We start from the raw sequence: 27855 nt of genomic DNA, 5'->3' as shown, positions 1-27855 counted from the left end.
CGGACAGTCTTACTCAGACCCAGTGCCATAAACGGGACCGTCTCCTCAGACCCAAGTACCATAAACCGGACAGTCTTCCTCAGCAACAATACCATAAACTGGACAGTCTTCCTCAGACCAAGTGCCATAAACAGGACAGTGTTCCTCAGACCGAGTGCCATGAACAGGACAGTCTTCCTCAGTCCCAGTGCCATAAACCGGACAGTCTTCCTCAGACCCAAGTACCATAAACGGGACAGTCTTCCTCAGATGCAAGTACCATAAACCGGACAGTCTTCCTCAGTCCCAGTGCCATAAACTGGACAGTCTTCATCAGACTCAGTGCCATAAACCGGACAGTCTTCTTCAGCAACATGTACTATAAACCGGACAGTCTTCATCAGACCCAGTGCCATAAACCGGACTGTCTTCATCAGACCCAAGTACCATAAACCGGACAGTCTTCCTCAGAACCAGTACCATAAACCGGACAGTCATCCTCAGACCCGGTGCCATAAACCTGACAGTCTTCCTCAGACCCAAGTTCCATAAACCAGACAGTCTTCATCAGACCCTGTGACATAAACCGGACTGTCTTCATCAGACCCAGTGCCATAAACCGGACAGTCTTCCTCAGACCCAGTGCCATAAACCGGACAGTCTTCCTCAGAACCAGTACCATAAACCGGACAGTCTTCCTCAGACCCAGTGCCATAATCCGGACAGTTTTCCTCAGACCCAAGTACCATAAACCGGACAGTCTTCCACAGACCAAGTGCCATAAACTGGACAGTCTTCATCAGATCCAGTGCCATAAACCGGACAGTCTTCCTCAGCAACAAGTACCATAAACCGGACACTCTTCCTCAGCAACAAGTACGAAAAACCGGACAGTCTTCCTCAGACCCAGTGCCATAAAACGGACAGTCTTCATCAGATCCAGTGCCATAAACCGGACAGTCTTCCTCAGCAACAAGTACCATAAACCGGACAGTCTTCCTCAGCAACAAGTACCATAAACCGGACAGTCTTCATCAGACCCAGTGCCATAAACCGGACAGTCTTCCTCACCAACAAGTACCATAAACCAGACAGTCTTCCTCAGACCCAGTGCGATAAACCGGACAGACTTCCTCAGACCCAGTGCCATAAACCGGACAGTCTTACTCAGACCCAGTGCCATAAACCGGACAGACTTCCTCAGACCCAGTGCCATAAACCAGACAGTCTTCCTCAGCAACAAGTACCATAAACCGGACAGTCTTCCTCCGCAACAAGTACCATAAACCAGACAGTCTTCCTCAGACCCAGTGCGATAAACCGGACAGACGTCCTCAGACCCAGTGCCATAAACCGTACAGTCTTCATCAGACCCAGTGCCATAAACCGGACAGACTTCCTCAGACCCAGTGCCATAAACCGGACAGTCTTCCTCAGACCCAAGTACCATAAACCGGACAGTCTTACTCAGACCCAAGTACCATAAACCGGAAAGTCTTCCTCAGACCAAGTGCCATAAACTGGACAGTCTTCCTCAGCAACAAGTACCATAAACCGGACAGTCTTCATCAGACCCAGTGCGATAAACCGGACAGTCTTCCTCAGACCCAGTGCCATAAACCGGACAGTCTTCCTCAGACCCAAGTACCATAAACCGGAAAGTCTTCCCTAGACCAAGTGCCATAAACTGGACAGTCTTCATCAGATCCAGTGCCATAAACCGGACAGTCTTCCTCAGCAACAAGTACCATAAACCGGACAGTCTTCCTCAGCAACAAGTACCATAAACCGGACAGTCTTCATCAGACCCAGTGCCATAAACCGGACAGTCTTCCTCAGCAACAAGTACCATCAACCAGACAGTCTTCATCAGACCCAGTGCGATAAACCGGACAGACTTCCTCAGACCCAGTGCCATAAACCGGACAGTCTTCCTCAGACCCAGTGCCATAAACCGGACAGTCTTCCTCAGACCCAAGTACCATAAACCGGACAGTCTTACTCAGACCCAAGTACCATAAACCGGACAGTCTTCCTCAGACCCAGTACCATAAACTGGACAGTCTTCATCATATCCAGTGCCATAAACCGGACAGTCTTCCTCAGCAACAAGTACCATAAACCAGACAGTCTTCCTCAGCAACAAGTACCATAAACCGGACAGTCTTCCTCAGCAACAAGTACCATAAACCGGACAGTCTTCATCAGACCCAGTGCCATAAACCGGACAGTCTTCCTCAGACTCAGTGCCATAAACCGGACAGTCTTCCTCAGACTCAAGTACCATAAACCGGACAGTCTTCCTCAGAACAAGTACCATAAACCGGACAGTCATCCTCAGACCCAGTGCCATAAACCTGACAGTCTTCCTCAGACCCAAGTTCCATAAACCAGACAGTCTTCATCAGACCCAGTGACATAAACCGGACTGTCTTCATCAGACCCAGTGCCATAAACCGGACAGTCTTCCTCAGACCCAGTGCCATAAACCGGACAGTCTTCCTCAGAACTAGTACCATAAACCGGACAGTCTTCCTCAGACCCAGTGCCATAATCCGGACAGTTTTCCTCAGACCCAAGTACCATAAACGGGACAGTCTTCCTCAGACCCAGTGCGATAAACCGGACAGACTTCCTCAGACCCAGTGCCATAAACCGGACAGTCTTACTCAGACCCAGTGCCATAAACCGGACAGACTTCCTCAGACCCAGTGCCATAAACCAGACAGTCTTCCTCAGCAACAAGTACCATAAACCGGACAGTCTTCCTCCGCAACAAGTACCATAAACCAGACAGTCTTCCTCAGACCCAGTGCGATAAACCGGACAGACGTCCTCAGACCCAGTGCCATAAACCGTACAGTCTTCATCAGACCCAGTGCCATAAACCGGACAGACTTCCTCAGACCCAGTGCCATAAACCGGACAGTCTTCCTCAGACCCAAGTACCATAAACCGGACAGTCTTACTCAGACCCAAGTACCATAAACCGGAAAGTCTTCCTCAGACCAAGTGCCATAAACTGGACAGTCTTCCTCAGCAACAAGTACCATAAACCGGACAGTCTTCATCAGACCCAGTGCGATAAACCGGACAGTCTTCCTCAGACCCAGTGCCATAAACCGGACAGTCTTCCTCAGACCCAAGTACCATAAACCGGAAAGTCTTCCCTAGACCAAGTGCCATAAACTGGACAGTCTTCATCAGATCCAGTGCCATAAACCGGACAGTCTTCCTCAGCAACAAGTACCATAAACCGGACAGTCTTCCTCAGCAACAAGTACCATAAACCGGACAGTCTTCATCAGACCCAGTGCCATAAACCGGACAGTCTTCCTCAGCAACAAGTACCATCAACCAGACAGTCTTCATCAGACCCAGTGCGATAAACCGGACAGACTTCCTCAGACCCAGTGCCATAAACCGGACAGTCTTCCTCAGACCCAGTGCCATAAACCGGACAGTCTTCCTCAGACCCAAGTACCATAAACCGGACAGTCTTACTCAGACCCAAGTACCATAAACCGGACAGTCTTCCTCAGACCCAGTACCATAAACTGGACAGTCTTCATCATATCCAGTGCCATAAACCGGACAGTCTTCCTCAGCAACAAGTACCATAAACCAGACAGTCTTCCTCAGCAACAAGTACCATAAACCGGACAGTCTTCCTCAGCAACAAGTACCATAAACCGGACAGTCTTCATCAGACCCAGTGCCATAAACCGGACAGTCTTCCTCAGACTCAGTGCCATAAACCGGACAGTCTTCCTCAGACTCAAGTACCATAAACCGGACAGTCTTCCTCAGAACAAGTACCATAAACCGGACAGTCATCCTCAGACCCAGTGCCATAAACCTGACAGTCTTCCTCAGACCCAAGTTCCATAAACCAGACAGTCTTCATCAGACCCAGTGACATAAACCGGACTGTCTTCATCAGACCCAGTGCCATAAACCGGACAGTCTTCCTCAGACCCAGTGCCATAAACCGGACAGTCTTCCTCAGAACTAGTACCATAAACCGGACAGTCTTCCTCAGACCCAGTGCCATAATCCGGACAGTTTTCCTCAGACCCAAGTACCATAAACGGGACAGTCTTCCTCAGACACAAGAACCATAAATCGGACAGGCTTCCTCAGCAACAAGTACGAAAAACCGGACAGTCTTCCTCAGACCCAGTGCCATAAACCGGACAGTCTTTCTCAGACCCAGTGCCATAAACTGGACAGTCTTCATCAGACTCAGTGCCATAAACCGGACAGTCTTCCTCAGAACCAATACCATAAACCGGACAGTCATCCTCAGACCCAGTGCCATAAACCTGACAGTCTTCCTCAGACCCAAGTTCCATAAAACAGACAGTCTTCATCAGACCCTGTGACATAAACCGGACTGTCTTCATCAGACCCAGTGCCATAAACCGGACAGTCTTCCTCAGACCCAGTGCCATAAACCGGACAGTCTTCCTCAGAACCAGTACCATAAACCGGACAGTCTTCCTCAGCCCAGTGCCATAATCCGGACAGTTTTCCTCAGACCCAAGTACCATAAACGGGACAGTCTTCCTCAGACCCAAGAACCATAAATCGGACAGGCTTCCTCAGCAACAAGTACGAAAAACCGGACAGTCTTCCTCAGACCCAGTGCCATAAACCGGACAGTCTTCCTCAGACCCAAGTACCATAAACCGGACAGTCTTCCTCAGACAAAGTGCCATAAACTGGACAGTCTTCATCAGATCCAGTGCCATAAACCGGACAGTCTTCCTCAGCAACAAGTACCATAAACCGGACAGTCTTCCTCAGCAACAAGTCCGAAAAACCGGACAGTCTTCCTCAGACCCAGTGCCATAAACCGGACAGTCTTCATCAGATCCAGTGCCATAAACTGGACTGTCTTCATCAGACCCAGTGCCATAAACCGTCAGTCTTCTTCAGCAACATGTACTATAAACCGGACAGTCTTCCTCAGACCCACGTGCCATAAACCGGACAGTCATCCTCAGACCCGGTGCCATAAACCTGACAGTCTTCCTCAGACCCAAGTTCCATAAACCAGACAGTCTTCATCAGACCCTGTGACATAAACCGGACTGTCTTCATCAGACCCAGTGCCATAAACCGGACAGTCTTCCTCAGTCACAGTGCCATAATCCGGACAGTTTTCCTCAGACCCAAGTACCATAAACGGGACAGTCTTCCTCAGACCCAAGAACCATAAATCGGACAGGCTTCCTCAGCAACAAGTACGAAAAACCGGACAGTCTTCCTCAGACCCAGTGCCATAAACGGGACCGTCTCCTCAGACCCAAGTACCATAAACCGGACAGTCTTCCTCAGCAACAATACCATAAACTGGACAGTCTTCCTCAGACCAAGTGCCATAAACAGGACAGTGTTCCTCAGACCGAGTGCCATGAACAGGACAGTCTTCCTCAGTCCCAGTGCCATAAACCGGACAGTCTTCCTCAGACCCAAGTACCATAAACGGGACAGTCTTCCTCAGACGCAAGTACCATAAACCGGACAGTCTTCCTCAGTCCCAGTGCCATAAACTGGACAGTCTTCATCAGACTCAGTGCCATAAACCGGACAGTCTTCTTCAGCAACATGTACTATAAACCGGACAGTCTTCATCAGACCCAGTGCCATAAACGGGACAGTCTCCTCAGATCCAAGTACCATAAACTGGACAGTCTTCCTCAGCAACAATACTATAAACTGGACAGTCTTCCTCAGACCAAGTGCCATAAACAGGACAGTGTTCCTTAGACCCAGTGCCATAAACCGGACAGTCTTCCTCAGAACCAGTACCATAAACCGGACAGTCATCCTCAGACCCGGTGCCATAAACCTGACAGTCTTCCTCAGACCCAAGTTCCATAAAACAGACAGTCTTCATCAGACCCTGTGACATAAACCGGACTGTCTTCATCAGACCCAGTGCCATAAACCGGACAGTCTTCCTCAGACCCAGAGCCATAAACCGGACAGTCTTCCTCAGAACCAGTACCATAAACCGGAGAGTCTTCCTCAGACCCAGTGCCATAATCCGGACAGTTTTCCTCAGACCCAAGTACCATAAACGGGACAGTCTTCCTCAGACCCAAGAACCATAAATCGGACAGGCTTCCTCAGCAACAAGTACGAAAAACCGGACAGTCTTCCTCAGACCCAGTGCCATAAACCGGACAGTCTTCCTCAGACCCAAGTACCATAAACCGGACAGTCTTCCTCAGACAAAGTGCCATAAACTGGACAGTCTTCATCAGATCCAGTGCCATAAACCGGACAGTCTTCCTCAGCAACAAGTACCATAAACCGGACAGTCTTCCTCAGCAACAAGTCCGAAAAACCGGACAGTCTTCCTCAGACCCAGTGCCATAAACCGGACAGTCTTCATCAGATCCAGTGCCATAAACCGGACAGTCTTCCTCAGCAACAAGTACCATAAACCGGACAGTCTTCCTCAGCAACAAGTACCATAAACCGGAAAGTCTTCCTCAGCAACAAGTACCATAAACCGGACAGTCTTCATCAGACCCAGTGCCATAAACCGGACAGTCTTCCTCACCAACAAGTACCATAAACCAGACAGTCTTCCTGAGACCCAGTGCGATAAACCGGACAGACTTCCTCAGACCCAGTGCCATAAACCGGACAGTCTTACTCAGACCCAGTGCCATAAACCGGACAGACTTCCTCAGACCCAGTGCCATAAACCAGACAGTCTTCCTCAGCAACAAGTACCATAAACCGGACAGTCTTCATCAGACCCAGTGCCATAAACCGGACAGTCTTACTCAGACCCAGTGCCATAAACCGGACAGACTTCCTCAGACCTAGTGCCATAAACCGGACAGTCTTCCTCAGACCCAAGTACCATAAACCGGACAGTCTTACTCAGACCCAAGTACCATAAACCAGACAGTCTTCCTCAGCAACAAGTACCATAAACCGGACAGTCTTCCTCAGCAACAAGTACCATAAACCAGACAGTCTTCCTCAGACCCAGTGCGATAAACCGGACAGACGTCCTCAGACCCAGTGCCATAAACCGGACAGTCTTCATCAGACCCAGTGCCATAAACCGGACAGTCTTCCTCAGACCCAAGTACCATAAACCAGACAGTCTTCCTCAGCAACAAGTACCATAAACCGGACAGTCTTCCTCAGCAACAAGTACCATAAACCAGACAGTCTTCCTCAGACCCAGTGCGATAAACCGGACAGACGTCCTCAGACCCAGTGCCATAAACCGGACAGTCTTCATCAGACCCAGTGCCATAAACTGGACAGTCTTCCTCAGACCCAGTGCCATAAACCGGACAGACGTCCTCAGACCCAGTGCCATAAACCGGACAGTCTTCATCAGACCCAGTGCCATAAACCGGACAGACTTCCTCAGACCCTGTGCCATAAACCGGACAGTCTTCCTCAGACCCAAGTACCATAAACCGGACAGTCTTACTCAGACCCAAGTACCATAAACCGGAAAGTCTTCCTCAGACCCAGTGCCATAAACCGGACAGACTTCCTCAGACCCAGTGCCATAAACCGGACAGACTTCCTCAGACCCAGTGCCATAAACCGGACAGTCTTCATCAGACCCAGTGCCATAAACCGGACAGACTTCCTCAGACCCAGTGCCTTAAACCGGACAGACTTCCTCAGACCAAGTGCCATAAACTGGACAGTCTTCCTTAGCAACAAGTACCATAAACCGGTCAGTCTTCCTCAGCAACAAGTACCATAAACCGGACAGTCTTCATCAGACCCAGTGCCATAAACCGGACAAACTTCCTCAGACCCAGTGCCATAAACCGGACAGTCTTCCTCAGACCCAAGTACCATAAACCGGAAAGTCTTCCCTAGACCAAGTGCCATAAACTGGACAGTCTTCATCAGATCCAGTGCCATAAACCGGACAGTCTTCCTCAGCAACAAGTACCATAAACCGGTCAGTCTTCCTCAGCAACAAGTACCATAAACCGGACAGTCTTCATCAGACCCAGTGCCATAAACCGGACAAACTTCCTCAGACCCAGTGCCATAAACCGGAAAGTCTTCCCTAGACCAAGTGCCATAAACTGGACAGTCTTCATCAGACCCAGTGCCATAAACCGGACAAACTTCCTCAGACCCAGTGCCATAAACCGGAAAGTCTTCCCTAGACCAAGTGCCATAAACTGGACAGTCTTCATCAGATCCAGTACCATAAACCAGACAGTCTTCCTCAGACCCAGTGCGATAAACCGGACAGACGTCCTCAGACCCAGTGCCATAAACCGGACAGTCTTCATCAGACCCAGTGCCATAAACTGGACAGTCTTCCTCAGACCCAGTGCCATAAACCGGACAGACGTCCTCAGACCCAGTGCCATAAACCGGACAGTCTTCATCAGACCCAGTGCCATAAACCGGACAGACTTCCTCAGACCCTGTGCCATAAACCGGACAGTCTTCCTCAGACCCAAGTACCATAAACCGGACAGTCTTACTCAGACCCAAGTACCATAAACCGGAAAGTCTTCCTCAGACCCAGTGCCATAAACCGGACAGACTTCCTCAGACCCAGTGCCATAAACCGGACAGACTTCCTCAGACCCAGTGCCATAAACCGGACAGTCTTCATCAGACCCAGTGCCATAAACCGGACAGACTTCCTCAGACCCAGTGCCTTAAACCGGACAGACTTCCTCAGACCAAGTGCCATAAACTGGACAGTCTTCCTTAGCAACAAGTACCATAAACCGGTCAGTCTTCCTCAGCAACAAGTACCATAAACCGGACAGTCTTCATCAGACCCAGTGCCATAAACCGGACAGTCTTCCTCAGCAACAAGTACCATAAACCAGACAGTCTTCCTCAGACCCAGTGCCATAAACCGGACAGACTTCCTCAGACCCAGTGCCATAAACCGGACAGTCTTCCTGAGACCCAGTGCCATAAACCGGACAAACTTCCTCAGACCCAGTGCCATAAACCGGACAGTCTTCCTCAGACCCAAGTACCATAAACCGGAAAGTCTTCCCTAGACCAAGTGCCATAAACTGGACAGTCTTCATCAGATCCAGTGCCATAAACCGGACAGTCTTCCTCAGCAACAAGTACCATAAACCGGACAGTCTTCCTCAGCAACAAGTACCATAAACCGGACAGTCTTCATCAGACCCAGTGCCATAAACCGGACAGTCTTCCTCAGCAACAAGTACCATAAACCAGACAGTCTTCCTCAGACCCAGTGCCATAAACCGGACAGACTTCCTCAGACCCAGTGCCATAAACCGGACAGTCTTCCTGAGACCCAGTGCCATAAACCGGACAAACTTCCTCAGACCCAGTGCCATAAACCGGACAGTCTTCCTCAGACCCAAGTACCATAAACCGGAAAGTCTTCCCTAGACCAAGTGCCATAAACTGGACAGTCTTCATCAGATCCAGTGCCATAAACCGGACAGTCTTCCTCAGCAACAAGTACCATAAACCGGTCAGTCTTCCTCAGCAACAAGTACCATCAACCAGACAGTCTTCATCAGACCCAGTGCGATAAACCGGACAGACTTCCTCAGACCCAGTGCCATAAACCGGACAGTCTTCCTCAGACCCAGTGCCATAAACCGGACAGTCTTCCTCAGACCCAAGTACCATAAACCGGACAGTCTTACTCAGATCCAGTGCCATAAACCGGACAGTCTTCCTCAGCAACAAGTACCATAAACCGGACAGTCTTCCTCAGCAACAAGTACCATAAATCGGACAGTCTTCCTCAGCAACAAGTACCATAAACCGGACAGTCATCCTCAGACCCAGTGCCATAAACCGGACAGTCTTCCTCAGACCCAGTGCCATAAACCGGACAGTCTTCCTCAGACTCAGTGCCATACACCGGACAGTCTTCCTCAGACCCAAGTACCATAAACCGGACAGTCTTCCTCAGAACAAGTACCATAAACCGGACAGTCATCCTCAGACCCAGTGCCATAAACCTGACAGACTTCCTCAGACCCAAGTTCCATAAACCAGACAGTCTTCATCAGACCCAGTGACATAAACCGGACTGTCTTCATCAGACCCAGTGCCATAAACCGGACAGTCTTCCTCAGACCCAGTGCCATAAACCGGACAGTCTTCCTCAGAACCAGTACCATAAACCGGACAGTCTTCCTCAGACCAGGTGCCATAATCCGGACAGTTTTCCTCAGACCCAAGTTCCATAAACGGGACAGTCTTCCTCAGACACAAGAACCATAAATCGGACAGGCTTCCTCAGCAACAAGTACGAAAAACCGGACAGTCTTCCTCAGACCCAGTGCCATAAACCGGACAGTCTTTCTCAGACCCAGTGCCATAAACTGGACAGTCTTCATCAGACTCAGTGCCATAAACCGGACAGTCTTCTTCAGCAACATGTACTATAAACCGGACAGTCTTCATCAGACCCAGTGCCATAAACGGGACAGTCTCCTCAGACCCAAGTACCATAAACTGGACAGTCTTCCTCAGCAACAATACCGTAAACTGGACAGTCTTCCTCAGACCAAGAGCCATAAACAGGACAGTGTTCCTTAGACCCAGTGCCATAAACCGGACTGTCTTCATCAGACCCAGTGCCATAAACTGGACAGTCTTCCTCAGACCCAGTGCCATAAACCGGACAGTCTTCCTCTGACCCAAGTACCATAAACCGGACAGTCTTCCTCAGAACCAGTACCATAAACCGGACAGTCTTCCTCAGACCCAGTGCAATAATCCGGACAGTTTTCCTCAGACCCAAGTACCATAAACAGGACAGACTTCCTCAGACCCAAGAACCATAAATCGGACAGGCTTCCTCAGCAACAAGTACGAAAAACCGGACAGTCTTCCTCAGAACCAGTGCCATAAACCGGACAGTCATCCTCAGACCCAGTACCATGAACTGGACAGTCTTCATCAGACCCAGTGCCATAAACCGGACAGTCTTCTTCAGCAACATGTACTATAAACCGGACAGTCTTCATCAGACCCAGTGCCATAAACCGGACAGTCTTCCTCAGCAACAAGTACCATAAACCGGAAAGTCTTCCTCAGCAACAAGTACCATAAACCGGACAGTCTTCATCAGACCCAGTGCCATAAACCGGACAGTCTTCCTCACCAACAAGTACCATAAACCAGACAGTCTTCCTGAGACCCAGTGCGATAAACCGGACAGACTTCCTCAGACCCAGTGCCATAAACCGGACAGTCTTACTCAGACCCAGTGCCATAAACCGGACAGACTTCCTCAGACCCAGTGCCATAAACCAGACAGTCTTCCTCAGCAACAAGTACCATAAACCGGACAGTCTTCATCAGACCCAGTGCCATAAACCGGACAGTCTTACTCAGACCCAGTGCCATAAACCGGACAGACTTCCTCAGACCTAGTGCCATAAACCGGACAGTCTTCCTCAGACCCAAGTACCATAAACCAGACAGTCTTACTCAGACCCAAGTACCATAAACCAGACAGTCTTCCTCAGCAACAAGTACCATAAACCAGACAGTCTTCCTCAGACCCAGTGCGATAAACCGGACAGACGTCCTCAGACCCAGTGCCATAAACCGGACAGTCTTCATCAGACCCAGTGCCATAAACCGGACAGTCTTCCTCAGACCCAAGTACCATAAACCAGACAGTCTTCCTCAGCAACAAGTACCATAAACCGGACAGTCTTCCTCAGCAACAAGTAGCATAAACCAGACAGTCTTCCTCAGACCCAGTGCGATAAACCGGACAGACGTCCTCAGACCCAGTGCCATAAACCGGACAGTCTTCCTCAGACCCTGTGCCATAAACCGGACAGTCTTCCTCAGACCCAAGTACCATAAACCGGACAGTCTTACTCAGACCCAAGTACCATAAACCGGAAAGTCTTCCTCAGACCCAGTGCCATAAACCGGACAGACTTCCTCAGACCCAGTGCCATAAACCGGACAGACTTCCTCAGACCCAGTGCCATAAACCGGACAGTCTTCATCAGACCCAGTGCCATAAACCGGACAGACTTCCTCAGACCCAGTGCCTTAAACCGGACAGACTTCCTCAGACAAAGTGCCATAAACTGGACAGTCTTCCTCAGCAACAAGTACCATAAACCGGTCAGTCTTCCTCAGCAACAAGTACCATAAACCGGACAGTCTTCATCAGACCCAGTGCCATAAACCGGACAGTCTTCCTCAGCAACAAGTACCATAAACCAGACAGTCTTCCTCAGACCCAGTGCCATAAACCGGACAGACTTCCTCAGACCCAGTGCCATAAACCGGACAGTCTTCCTGAGACCCAGTGCCATAAACCGGACAAACTTCCTCAGACCCAGTGCCATAAACCGGACAGTCTTCCTCAGACCCAAGTACCATAAACCGGAAAGTCTTCCCTAGACCAAGTGCCATAAACTGGACAGTCTTCATCAGATCCAGTGCCATAAACCGGACAGTCTTCCTCAGCAACAAGTACCATAAACCGGACAGTCTTCCTCAGCAACAAGTACCATAAACCGGACAGTCTTCATCAGACCCAGTGCCATAAACCGGACAGTCTTCCTCAGCAACAAGTACCATAAACCAGACAGTCTTCCTCAGACCCAGTGCCATAAACCGGACAGACTTCCTCAGACCCAGTGCCATAAACCGGACAGTCTTCCTGAGACCCAGTGCCATAAACCGGACAAACTTCCTCAGACCCAGTGCCATAAACCGGACAGTCTTCCTCAGACCCAAGTACCATAAACCGGAAAGTCTTCCCTAGACCAAGTGCCATAAACTGGACAGTCTTCATCAGATCCAGTGCCATAAACCGGACAGTCTTCCTCAGCAACAAGTACCATAAACCGGACAGTCTTCCTCAGCAACAAGTACCATCAACCAGACAGTCTTCATCAGACCCAGTGCAATAAACCGGACAGACTTCCTCAGACCCAGTGCCATAAACCGGACAGTCTTCCTCAGACCCAGTGCCATAAACCGGACAGTCTTCCTCAGACCCAAGTACCATAAACCGGACAGTCTTACTCAGACCCAAGTACCATAAACCGGACAGTCTTCCTCAGACCCAGTACTATAAACTGGACAGTCTTCATCAGATCCAGTGCCATAAACCGGACAGTCTTCCTCAGCAACAAGTACCATAAACCGGACAGTCTTCCTCAGCAACAAGTACCATAAATCGGACAGTCTTCCTCAGCAACAAGTACCATAAACCGGACAGTCTTCCTCAGACCCAGTGCCATAAACCGGACAGACTTCCTCAGACCCAGTGCCATAAACGGGACAGACTTCCTCAGACCCAGTGCCATAAACCGGACAGTCTTCATCAGACCCAGTGCCATAAACCGGACAGACTTCCTCAGACCCAGTGCCTTAAACCGGACAGACTTCCTCAGACCAAGTGCCATAAACTGGACAGTCTTCCTCAGCAACAAGTACCATAAACCGGTCAGTCTTCCTCAGCAACAAGTACCATAAACCGGACAGTCTTCATCAGACCCAGTGCCATAAACCGGACAGTCTTCCTCAGCAACAAGTACCATAAACCAGACAGTCTTCCTCAGACCCAGTGCCATAAACCGGACAGACTTCCTCAGACCCAGTGCCATAAACCGGACAGTCTTCCTGAGACCCAGTGCCATAAACCGGACAAACTTCCTCAGACCCAGTGCCATAAACCGGACAGTCTTCCTCAGACCCAAGTACCATAAACCGGAAAGTCTTCCCTAGACCAAGTGCCATAAACTGGACAGTCTTCATCAGATCCAGTGCCATAAACCGGACAGTCTTCCTCAGCAACAAGTACCATAAACCGGACAGTCTTCCTCAGCAACAAGTACCATAAACCGGACAGTCTTCATCAGACCCAGTGCCATAAACCGGACAGTCTTCCTCAGCAACAAGTACCATAAACCAGACAGTCGTCCTCAGACCCAGTGCCATAAACCGGACAGACTTCCTCAGACCCAGTGCCATAAACCGGTCAGTCTTCCTGAGACCCAGTGCCATAAACCGGACAAACTTCCTCAGACCCAGTGCCATAAACCGGACAGTCTTCCTCAGACCCAAGTACCATAAACCGGAAAGTCTTCCCTAGACCAAGTGCCATAAACTGGACAGTCTTCATCAGATCCAGTGCCATAAACCGGACAGTCTTCCTCAGCAACAAGTACCATAAACCGGACAGTCTTCATCAGACCCAGTGCCATAAACCGGACAGTCTTCCTCACCAACAAGTACCATAAACCAGACAGTCTTCCTGAGACCCAGTGCGATAAACCGGACAGACTTCCTCAGACCCAGTGCCATAAACCGGACAGTCTTACTCAGACCCAGTGCCATAAACCGGACAGACTTCCTCAGACCCAGTGCCATAAACCAGACAGTCTTCCTCAGCAACAAGTACCATAAACCGGACAGTCTTCATCAGACCCAGTGCCATAAACCGGACAGTCTTACTCAGACCCAGTGCCATAAACCGGACAGACTTCCTCAGACCTAGTGCCATAAACCGGACAGTCTTCCTCAGACCCAAGTACCATAAACCGGACAGTCTTACTCAGACCCAAGTACCATAAACCAGACAGTCTTCCTCAGCAACAAGTACCATAAACCAGACAGTCTTCCTCAGACCCAGTGCGATAAACCGGACAGACGTCCTCAGACCCAGTGCCATAAACCGGACAGTCTTCATCAGACCCAGTGCCATAAACCGGACAGTCTTCTTCAGACCCAAGTACCATAAACCAGACAGTCTTCCTCAGCAACAAGTACCATAAACCGGACAGTCTTCCTCAGCAACAAGTAGCATAAACCAGACAGTCTTCCTCAGACCCAGTGCGATAAACCGGACAGACGTCCTCAGACCCAGTGCCATAAACCGGACAGTCTTCCTCAGACCCTGTGCCATAAACCGGACAGTCTTCCTCAGACCCAAGTACCATAAACCGGACAGTCTTACTCAGACCCAAGTACCATAAACCGGAAAGTCTTCCTCAGACCCAGTGCCATAAACCGGACAGACTTCCTCAGACCCAGTGCCATAAACCGGACAGACTTCCTCAGACCCAGTGCCATAAACCGGACAGTCTTCATCAGACCCAGTGCCATAAACCGGACAGACTTCCTCAGACCCAGTGCCTTAAACCGGACAGACTTCCTCAGACAAAGTGCCATAAACTGGACAGTCTTCCTCAGCAACAAGTACCATAAACCGGTCAGTCTTCCTCAGCAACAAGTACCATAAACCGGACAGTCTTCATCAGACCCAGTGCCATAAACCGGACAGTCTTCCTCAGCAACAAGTACCATAAACCAGACAGTCTTCCTCAGACCCAGTGCCATAAACCGGACAGACTTCCTCAGACCCAGTGCCATAAACCGGACAGTCTTCCTGAGACCCAGTGCCATAAACCGGACAAACTTCCTCAGACCCAGTGCCATAAACCGGACAGTCTTCCTCAGACCCAAGTACCATAAACCGGAAAGTCTTCCCTAGACCAAGTGCCATAAACTGGACAGTCTTCATCAGATCCAGTGCCATAAACCGGACAGTCTTCCTCAGCAACAAGTACCATAAACCGGACAGTCTTCCTCAGCAACAAGTACCATAAACCGGACAGTCTTCATCAGACCCAGTGCCATAAACCGGACAGTCTTCCTCAGCAACAAGTACCATAAACCAGACAGTCTTCCTCAGACCCAGTGCCATAAACCGGACAGACTTCCTCAGACCCAGTGCCATAAACCGGACAGTCTTCCTGAGACCCAGTGCCATAAACCGGACAAACTTCCTCAGACCCAGTGCCATAAACCGGACAGTCTTCATCAGATCCAGTGCCATAAACCGGACAGTCTTCCTCAGCAACAAGTACCATAAACCGGACAGTCTTCCTCAGCAACAAGTACCATCAACCAGACAGTCTTCATCAGACCCAGTGCAATAAACCGGACAGACTTCCTCAGACCCAGTGCCATAAACCGGACAGTCTTCCTCAGACCCAGTGCCATAAACCGGACAGTCTTCCTCAGACCCAAGTACCATAAACCGGACAGTCTTACTCAGACCCAAGTACCATAAACCGGACAGTCTTCCTCAGACCCAGTACTATAAACTGGACAGTCTTCATCAGATCCAGTGCCATAAACCGGACAGTCTTCCTCAGCAACAAGTACCATAAACCGGACAGTCTTCCTCAGCAACAAGTACCATAAATCGGACAGTCTTCCTCAGCAACAAGTACCATAAACCGGACAGTCTTCCTCAGACCCAGTGCCATAAACCGGACAGACTTCCTCAGACCCAGTGCCATAAACGGGACAGACTTCCTCAGACCCAGTGCCATAAACCGGACAGTCTTCATCAGACCCAGTGCCATAAACCGGACAGACTTCCTCAGACCCAGTGCCTTAAACCGGACAGACTTCCTCAGACCAAGTGCCAAAAACTGGACAGTCTTCCTCAGCAACAAGTACCATAAACCGGTCAGTCTTCCTCAGCAACAAGTACCATAAACCGGACAGTCTTCATCAGACCCAGTGCCATAAACCGGACAGTCTTCCTCAGCAACAAGTACCATAAACCAGACAGTCTTCCTCAGACCCAGTGCCATAAACCGGACAGACTTCCTCAGACCCAGTGCCATAAACCGGACAGTCTTCCTGAGACCCAGTGCCATAAACCGGACAAACTTCCTCAGACCCAGTGCCATAAACCGGACAGTCTTCCTCAGACCCAAGTACCATAAACCGGAAAGTCTTCCCTAGACCATGTGCCATAAACTGGACAGTCTTCATCAGATCCAGTGCCATAAACCGGACAGTCTTCCTCAGCAACAAGTACCATAAACCGGACAGTCTTCCTCAGCAACAAGTACCATAAACCGGACAGTCTTCATCAGACCCAGTGCCATAAACCGGACAGTCTTCCTCAGCAACAAGTACCATAAACCAGACAGTCTTCCTCAGACCCAGTGCCATAAACCGGACAGACTTCCTCAGACCCAGTGCCATAAACCGGTCAGTCTTCCTGAGACCCAGTGCCATAAACCGGACAAACTTCCTCAGACCCAGTGCCATAAACCGGACAGTCTTCCTCAGACCCAAGTACCATAAACCGGAAAGTCTTCCCTAGACCAAGTGCCATAAACTGGACAGTCTTCATCAGATCCAGTGCCATAAACCGGACAGTCTTCCTCAGCAACAAGTACCATAAACCGGACAGTCTTCCTCAGCAACAAGTACCATCAACCAGACAGTCTTCATCAGACCCAGTGCGATAAACCGGACAGACTTCCTCAGACCCAGTGCCATAAACCGGACAGTCTTCCTCAGACCCAGTGCCATAAACCGGACAGTCTTCCTCAGACCCAAGTACCATAAACCGGACAGTCTTACTCAGACCCAAGTACCATAAACCGGACAGTCTTCCTCAGACCCAGTACTATAAACTGGACAGTCTTCATCAGATCCAGTGCCATAAACCGGACAGTCTTCCTCAGCAACAAGTACCATAAACCGGACAGTCTTCCTCAGCAACAAGTACCATAAATCGGACAGTCTTCCTCAGCAACAAGTACCATAAACCGGACAGTCATCCTCAGACCCAGTGCCATAAACCGGACAGTCTTCCTCAGACCCAGTGCCATAAACCGGACAGTCTTCCTCAGACTCAGTGCCATACACCGGACAGTCTTCCTCAGACCCAAGTACCATAAACCGGACAGTTTTCCTCAGAACAAGTACCATAAACCGGACAGTCATCCTCAGGCCCAGTGCCATAAACCTGACAGACTTCCTCAGACCCAAGTTCCATAAACCAGACAGTCTTCATCAGACCCAGTGACATAAACCGGACTGTCTTCATCAGACCCAGTGCCATAAACCGGACAGTCTTCCTCAGACCCAGTGCCATAAACCGGACAGTCTTCCTCAGAACCAGTACCATAAACCGGACAGTCTTCCTCAGACCCAGTGCCATAATCCGGACAGTTTTCCTCAGACCCAAGTACCATAAACAGGACAGACTTCCTCAGACCCAAGAACCATAAATCGGACAGGCTTCCTCAGCAACAAGTACGAAAAACCGGACAGTCTTCCTCAGAACCAGTGCCATAAACCGGACAGTCTTCCTCAGACCCAGTACCATGAACTGGACAGTCTTCATCAGACCCAGTGCCATTAACCGGACAGTCTTCTTCAGCAACATGTACTATAAACCGGACAGTCTTCATCAGACCCAGTGCCATAAACGGGACCGTCTCCTCAGACCCAAGTACCATAAACCGGACAGTCTTCCTCAGCAACAATACCATAAACTGGACTGTCTTCCTCAGACCAAGGGCCATAAACAGGACAGTGTTCCTCAGACCGAGTGCCATGAACAGGACAGTCTTCCTCAGTCCCAGTGCCATAAAACGGACAGTCTTCCTCAGACCCAAGTACCATAAACGGGACAGTCTTCCTCAGACCCAAGTACCATAAACCGGACAGTCTTCCTCAGTCCCAGTGCCATAAACCAGACAGTCTTCATCAGCAACAAGTACCATAAACCGGACTGTCTTCCTCAGACCCAGTGCCATAAACCGGACAGTCTTCCTCAGCAACAGGTACCATAAAACGGACAGTCTTCCTCAGACCCAAGTACCATAAACCGGACAGTCTTCCTCAGACCCTGTGCCATAAACCGGACAGTCTTACTCAGACCCAGTACCATAAACCTATCAGTCTTACTCAGACCCTTTGCCATAAACCGGACAGTCTTCCTCAGAACCAGTACCATAAACCGGACAGTCTTCCTCAGACCCAGTGCCATAATCCGGACAGTTTTCCTCAGACCCAAGTACCATAAACGGGACAGTCTTCCTCAGACCAAAGAACCATAAATCGGACAGGCTTCCTCAGCAACAAGTACGAAAAGCCGGACAGTCTTCCTCAGACCCAGTGCCATAAACCGGACAGTCTTCCTCAGACCCAGTGCCATAAACTGGACTGTCTTCATCAGACCCAGTGCCATAAACCGTCAGTCTTCTTCAGCAACATGTACTATAAACCGGACAGTCTTCCTCAGACCCAAGTACCATAAACAGGACAGACTTCCTCAGACCCAAGAACCATAAATCGGACAGGCTTCCTCAGCAACAAGTACGAAAAACCGGACAGTTTTCCTCAGAACCAGTGCCATAAACCGGACAGTCATCCTCAGACCCAGTACCATGAACTGGACAGTCTTCATCAGACCCAGTGCCATAAACCGGACAGTCTTCTTCAGCAACATGTACTATAAACCGGACAGTCTTCCTCAGACCCAGTGCCATAAACCGGACAGTCTTCCTCAGAACCAGTACCATAAACCGGACAGTCTTCCTCAGACCCAGTGCCATAATCCGGACAGTTTTCCTCAGACCCAAGTACCATAAATGGGACAGTCTTCCTCAGACACAAGAACCATAAATCGGACAGGCTTCCTCAGCAACAAGTACGAAAAACCGGACAGTCTTCCTCAGACCCAGTGCCATAAACCGGACAGTCTTTCTCAGACCCAGTGCCATAAACTGGACAGTCTTCATCAGACTCAGTGCCATAAACCGGACAGTCTTCTTCAGCAACATGTTCTATAAACCGGACAGTCTTCATCAGACCCAGTGCCATAAACGGGACAGTCTCCTCAGACCCAAGTACCATAAACTGGACAGTCTTCCTCAGCAACAATACCGTAAACTGGACAGTCTTCCTCAGACCAAGAGCCATAAACAGGACAGTGTTCCTTAGACCCAGTGCCATAAACCGGACTGTCTTCATCAGACCCAGTGCCATAAACTGGACAGTCTTCCTCAGACCCAGTGCCATAAACCGGACAGTCTTCCTCTGACCCAAGTACCATAAACCGGACAGTCTTCCTCAGAACCAGTACCATAAACCGGACAGTCTTCCTCAGACCCAGTGCAATAATCCGGACAGTTTTCCTCAGACCCAAGTACCATAAACGGGACAGACTTCCTCAGACCCAAGAACCATAAATCGGACAGGCTTCCTCAGCAACAAGTACGAAAAACTGGACAGTCTTCCTCAGAACCAGTGCCATAAACCGGACAGTCTTCCTCAGACCCAGTACCATGAACTGGACAGTCTTCATCAGACCCAGTGCCATAAACCGGACAGTCTTCTTCAGCAACATGTACTATAAACCGGACAGTCTTCATCAGACCCAGTGCCATAAACGGGACCGTCTCCTCAGACCCAAGTACCATAAACCGGACAGTCTTCCTCAGCAACAATACCATAAACTGGACTGTCTTCCTCAGACCAAGGGCCATAAACCGGACAAACTTCCTCAGACCCAGTGCCATAAACCGGACAGTCTTCCTCAGACCCAAGTACCATAAACCGGAAAGTCTTCCCTAGACCAAGTGCCATAAACTGGACAGTCTTCATCAGATCCAGTGCCATAAACCGGACAGTCTTCCTCAGCAACAAGTACCATAAACCGGACAGTCTTCCTCAGCAACAAGTACCATAAACCGGACAGTCTTCATCAGACCCAGTGCCATAAACCGGACAGTCTTCCTCAGCAACAAGTACCATAAACCAGACAGTCTTCCTCAGACCCAGTGCCATAAACCGGACAGACTTCCTCAGACCCAGTGCCATAAAGCGGTCAGTCTTCCTGAGACCCAGTGCCATAAACCGGACAAACTTCCTCAGACCCAGTGCCATAAACCGGACAGTCTTCCTCAGACCCAAGTACCATAAACCGGAAAGTCTTCCCTAGACCAAGTGCCATAAACTGGACAGTCTTCATCAGATCCAGTGCCATAAACCGGACAGTCTTCCTCAGCAACAAGTACCATAAACCGGACAGTCTTCATCAGACCCAGTGCCATAAACCGGACAGTCTTCCTCACCAACAAGTACCATAAACCAGACAGTCTTCCTGAGACCCAGTGCGATAAACCGGACAGACTTCCTCAGACCCAGTGCCATAAACCGGACAGTCTTACTCAGACCCAGTGCCATAAACCGGACAGACTTCCTCAGACCCAGTGCCATAAACCAGACAGTCTTCCTCAGCAACAAGTACCATAAACCGGACAGTCTTCATCAGACCCAGTGCCATAAACCGGACAGTCTTACTCAGACCCAGTGCCATAAACCGGACAGACTTCCTCAGACCTAGTGCCATAAACCGGACAGTCTTCCTCAGACCCAAGTACCATAAACCGGACAGTCTTACTCAGACCCAAGTACCATAAACCAGACAGTCTTCCTCAGCAACAAGTACCATAAACCAGACAGTCTTCCTCAGACCCAGTGCGATAAACCGGACAGACGTCCTCAGACCCAGTGCCATAAACCGGACAGTCTTCATCAGACCCAGTGCCATAAACCGGACAGTCTTCTTCAGACCCAAGTACCATAAACCAGACAGTCTTCCTCAGCAACAAGTACCATAAACCGGACAGTCTTCCTCAGCAACAAGTAGCATAAACCAGACAGTCTTCCTCAGACCCAGTGCGATAAACCGGACAGACGTCCTCAGACCCAGTGCCATAAACCGGACAGTCTTCCTCAGACCCTGTGCCATAAACCGGACAGTCTTCCTCAGACCCAAGTACCATAAACCGGACAGTCTTACTCAGACCCAAGTACCATAAACCGGAAAGTCTTCCTCAGACCCAGTGCCATAAACCGGACAGACTTCCTCAGACCCAGTGCCATAAACCGGACAGACTTCCTCAGACCCAGTGCCATAAACCGGACAGTCTTCATCAGACCCAGTGCCATAAACCGGACAGACTTCCTCAGACCCAGTGCCTTAAACCGGACAGACTTCCTCAGACAAAGTGCCATAAACTGGACAGTCTTCCTCAGCAACAAGTACCATAAACCGGTCAGTCTTCCTCAGCAACAAGTACCATAAACCGGACAGTCTTCATCAGACCCAGTGCCATAAACCGGACAGTCTTCCTCAGCAACAAGTACCATAAACCAGACAGTCTTCCTCAGACCCAGTGCCATAAACCGGACAGACTTCCTCAGACCCAGTGCCATAAACCGGACAGTCTTCCTGAGACCCAGTGCCATAAACCGGACAAACTTCCTCAGACCCAGTGCCATAAACCGGACAGTCTTCCTCAGACCCAAGTACCATAAACCGGAAAGTCTTCCCTAGACCAAGTGCCATAAACTGGACAGTCTTCATCAGATCCAGTGCCATAAACCGGACAGTCTTCCTCAGCAACAAGTACCATAAACCGGACAGTCTTCCTCAGCAACAAGTACCATAAACCGGACAGTCTTCATCAGACCCAGTGCCATAAACCGGACAGTCTTCCTCAGCAACAAGTACCATAAACCAGACAGTCTTCCTCAGACCCAGTGCCATAAACCGGACAGACTTCCTCAGACCCAGTGCCATAAACCGGACAGTCTTCCTGAGACCCAGTGCCATAAACCGGACAAACTTCCTCAGACCCAGTGCCATAAACCGGACAGTCTTCATCAGATCCAGTGCCATAAACCGGACAGTCTTCCTCAGCAACAAGTACCATAAACCGGACAGTCTTCCTCAGCAACAAGTACCATCAACCAGACAGTCTTCATCAGACCCAGTGCAATAAACCGGACAGACTTCCTCAGACCCAGTGCCATAAACCGGACAGTCTTCCTCAGACCCAGTGCCATAAACCGGACAGTCTTCCTCAGACCCAAGTACCATAAACCGGACAGTCTTACTCAGACCCAAGTACCATAAACCGGACAGTCTTCCTCAGACCCAGTACTATAAACTGGACAGTCTTCATCAGATCCAGTGCCATAAACCGGACAGTCTTCCTCAGCAACAAGTACCATAAACCGGACAGTCTTCCTCAGCAACAAGTACCATAAATCGGACAGTCTTCCTCAGCAACAAGTACCATAAACCGGACAGTCTTCCTCAGACCCAGTGCCATAAACCGGACAGACTTCCTCAGACCCAGTGCCATAAACGGGACAGACTTCCTCAGACCCAGTGCCATAAACCGGACAGTCTTCATCAGACCCAGTGCCATAAACCGGACAGACTTCCTCAGACCCAGTGCCTTAAACCGGACAGACTTCCTCAGACCAAGTGCCAAAAACTGGACAGTCTTCCTCAGCAACAAGTACCATAAACCGGTCAGTCTTCCTCAGCAACAAGTACCATAAACCGGACAGTCTTCATCAGACCCAGTGCCATAAACCGGACAGTCTTCCTCAGCAACAAGTACCATAAACCAGACAGTCTTCCTCAGACCCAGTGCCATAAACCGGACAGACTTCCTCAGACCCAGTGCCATAAACCGGACAGTCTTCCTGAGACCCAGTGCCATAAACCGGACAAACTTCCTCAGACCCAGTGCCATAAACCGGACAGTCTTCCTCAGACCCAAGTACCATAAACCGGAAAGTCTTCCCTAGACCATGTGCCATAAACTGGACAGTCTTCATCAGATCCAGTGCCATAAACCGGACAGTCTTCCTCAGCAACAAGTACCATAAACCGGACAGTCTTCCTCAGCAACAAGTACCATAAACCGGACAGTCTTCATCAGACCCAGTGCCATAAACCGGACAGTCTTCCTCAGCAACAAGTACCATAAACCAGACAGTCTTCCTCAGACCCAGTGCCATAAACCGGACAGACTTCCTCAGACCCAGTGCCATAAACCGGTCAGTCTTCCTGAGACCCAGTGCCATAAACCGGACAAACTTCCTCAGACCCAGTGCCATAAACCGGACAGTCTTCCTCAGACCCAAGTACCATAAACCGGAAAGTCTTCCCTAGACCAAGTGCCATAAACTGGACAGTCTTCATCAGATCCAGTGCCATAAACCGGACAGTCTTCCTCAGCAACAAGTACCATAAACCGGACAGTCTTCCTCAGCAACAAGTACCATCAACCAGACAGTCTTCATCAGACCCAGTGCGATAAACCGGACAGACTTCCTCAGACCCAGTGCCATAAACCGGACAGTCTTCCTCAGACCCAGTGCCATAAACCGGACAGTCTTCCTCAGACCCAAGTACCATAAACCGGACAGTCTTACTCAGACCCAAGTACCATAAACCGGACAGTCTTCCTCAGACCCAGTACTATAAACTGGACAGTCTTCATCAGATCCAGTGCCATAAACCGGACAGTCTTCCTCAGCAACAAGTACCATAAACCGGACAGTCTTCCTCAGCAACAAGTACCATAAATCGGACAGTCTTCCTCAGCAACAAGTACCATAAACCGGACAGTCATCCTCAGACCCAGTGCCATAAACCGGACAGTCTTCCTCAGACCCAGTGCCATAAACCGGACAGTCTTCCTCAGACTCAGTGCCATACACCGGACAGTCTTCCTCAGACCCAAGTACCATAAACCGGACAGTTTTCCTCAGAACAAGTACCATAAACCGGACAGTCATCCTCAGGCCCAGTGCCATAAACCTGACAGACTTCCTCAGACCCAAGTTCCATAAACCAGACAGTCTTCATCAGACCCAGTGACATAAACCGGACTGTCTTCATCAGACCCAGTGCCATAAACCGGACAGTCTTCCTCAGACCCAGTGCCATAAACCGGACAGTCTTCCTCAGAACCAGTACCATAAACCGGACAGTCTTCCTCAGACCCAGTGCCATAATCCGGACAGTTTTCCTCAGACCCAAGTACCATAAACAGGACAGACTTCCTCAGACCCAAGAACCATAAATCGGACAGGCTTCCTCAGCAACAAGTACGAAAAACCGGACAGTCTTCCTCAGAACCAGTGCCATAAACCGGACAGTCTTCCTCAGACCCAGTACCATGAACTGGACAGTCTTCATCAGACCCAGTGCCATAAACCGGACAGTCTTCTTCAGCAACATGTACTATAAACCGGACAGTCTTCATCAGACCCAGTGCCATAAACGGGACCGTCTCCTCAGACCCAAGTACCATAAACCGGACAGTCTTCCTCAGCAACAATACCATAAACTGGACTGTCTTCCTCAGACCAAGGGCCATAAACAGGACAGTGTTCCTCAGACCGAGTGCCATGAACAGGACAGTCTTCCTCAGTCCCAGTGCCATAAAACGGACAGTCTTCCTCAGACCCAAGTACCATAAACGGGACAGTCTTCCTCAGACCCAAGTACCATAAACCGGACAGTCTTCCTCAGTCCCAGTGCCATAAACCAGACAGTCTTCATCAGCAACAAGTACCATAAACCGGACTGTCTTCCTCAGACCCAGTGCCATAAACCGGACAGTCTTCCTCAGCAACAGGTACCATAAAACGGACAGTCTTCCTCAGACCCAAGTACCATAAACCGGACAGTCTTCCTCAGACCCTGTGCCATAAACCGGACAGTCTTACTCAGACCCAGTACCATAAACCTATCAGTCTTACTCAGACCCTTTGCCATAAACCGGACAGTCTTCCTCAGAACCAGTACCATAAACCGGACAGTCTTCCTCAGACCCAGTGCCATAATCCGGACAGTTTTCCTCAGACCCAAGTACCATAAACGGGACAGTCTTCCTCAGACCAAAGAACCATAAATCGGACAGGCTTCCTCAGCAACAAGTACGAAAAGCCGGACAGTCTTCCTCAGACCCAGTGCCATAAACCGGACAGTCTTCCTCAGACCCAGTGCCATAAACTGGACTGTCTTCATCAGACCCAGTGCCATAAACCGTCAGTCTTCTTCAGCAACATGTACTATAAACCGGACAGTCTTCCTCAGACCCAAGTACCATAAACAGGACAGACTTCCTCAGACCCAAGAACCATAAATCGGACAGGCTTCCTCAGCAACAAGTACGAAAAACCGGACAGTTTTCCTCAGAACCAGTGCCATAAACCGGACAGTCATCCTCAGACCCAGTACCATGAACTGGACAGTCTTCATCAGACCCAGTGCCATAAACCGGACAGTCTTCTTCAGCAACATGTACTATAAACCGGACAGTCTTCCTCAGACCCAGTGCCATAAACCGGACAGTCTTCCTCAGAACCAGTACCATAAACCGGACAGTCTTCCTCAGACCCAGTGCCATAATCCGGACAGTTTTCCTCAGACCCAAGTACCATAAATGGGACAGTCTTCCTCAGACACAAGAACCATAAATCGGACAGGCTTCCTCAGCAACAAGTACGAAAAACCGGACAGTCTTCCTCAGACCCAGTGCCATAAACCGGACAGTCTTTCTCAGACCCAGTGCCATAAACTGGACAGTCTTCATCAGACTCAGTGCCATAAACCGGACAGTCTTCTTCAGCAACATGTTCTATAAACCGGACAGTCTTCATCAGACCCAGTGCCATAAACGGGACAGTCTCCTCAGACCCAAGTACCATAAACTGGACAGTCTTCCTCAGCAACAATACCGTAAACTGGACAGTCTTCCTCAGACCAAGAGCCATAAACAGGACAGTGTTCCTTAGACCCAGTGCCATAAACCGGACTGTCTTCATCAGACCCAGTGCCATAAACTGGACAGTCTTCCTCAGACCCAGTGCCATAAACCGGACAGTCTTCCTCTGACCCAAGTACCATAAACCGGACAGTCTTCCTCAGAACCAGTACCATAAACCGGACAGTCTTCCTCAGACCCAGTGCAATAATCCGGACAGTTTTCCTCAGACCCAAGTACCATAAACGGGACAGACTTCCTCAGACCCAAGAACCATAAATCGGACAGGCTTCCTCAGCAACAAGTACGAAAAACTGGACAGTCTTCCTCAGAACCAGTGCCATAAACCGGACAGTCTTCCTCAGACCCAGTACCATGAACTGGACAGTCTTCATCAGACCCAGTGCCATAAACCGGACAGTCTTCTTCAGCAACATGTACTATAAACCGGACAGTCTTCATCAGACCCAGTGCCATAAACGGGACCGTCTCCTCAGACCCAAGTACCATAAACCGGACAGTCTTCCTCAGCAACAATACCATAAACTGGACTGTCTTCCTCAGACCAAGGGCCATAAACAGGACAGTGTTCCTCAGACCGAGTGCCATGAACAGGACAGTCTTCCTCAGTCCCAGTGCCATAAAACGGACAGTCTTCCTCAGACCCAAGTACCATAAACGGGACAGTCTTCCTCAGACCCAAGTACCATAAACCGGACAGTCTTCCTCAGTCCCAGTGCCATAAACCAGACAGTCTTCCTCAGCAACAAGTACCATAAACCGGACTGTCTTCCTCAGACCCAGTGCCATAAACCGGACAGTCTTCCTCAGCAACAGGTACCATAAAACGGACAGTCTTCCTCAGACCCAAGTACCATAAACCGGACAGTCTTCCTCAGACCCAGTACTATAAACTGGACAGTCTTCATCAGATCCAGTGCCATAAACCGGACAGTCTTCCTCAGCAACAAGTACCATAAACCGGACAGTCTTCCTCAGCAACAAGTACCATAAATCGGACAGTCTTCCTCAGCAACAAGTACCATAAACCGGACAGTCTTCCTCAGACCCAGTGCCATAAACCGGACAGACTTCCTCAGACCCAGTGCCATAAACGGGACAGACTTCCTCAGACCCAGTGCCATAAACCGGACAGTCTTCATCAGACCCAGTGCCATAAACCGGACAGACTTCCTCAGACCCAGTGCCTTAAACCGGACAGACTTCCTCAGACCAAGTGCCATAAACTGGACAGTCTTCCTCAGCAACAAGTACCATAAACCGGTCAGTCTTCCTCAGCAACAAGTACCATAAACCGGACAGTCTTCATCAGACCCAGTGCCATAAACCGGACAGTCTTCCTCAGCAACAAGTACCATAAACCAGACAGTCTTCCTCAGACCCAGTGCCATAAACCGGACAGACTTCCTCAGACCCAGTGCCATAAACC

The sequence above is a fragment of the Hemitrygon akajei genome, chromosome 6 (genome assembly GCF_048418815.1).
Source record: "Hemitrygon akajei chromosome 6, sHemAka1.3, whole genome shotgun sequence".
NCBI lineage: Eukaryota > Metazoa > Chordata > Chondrichthyes > Myliobatiformes > Dasyatidae > Hemitrygon > Hemitrygon akajei.
This window is presented reverse-complemented; position numbering follows the sequence as displayed.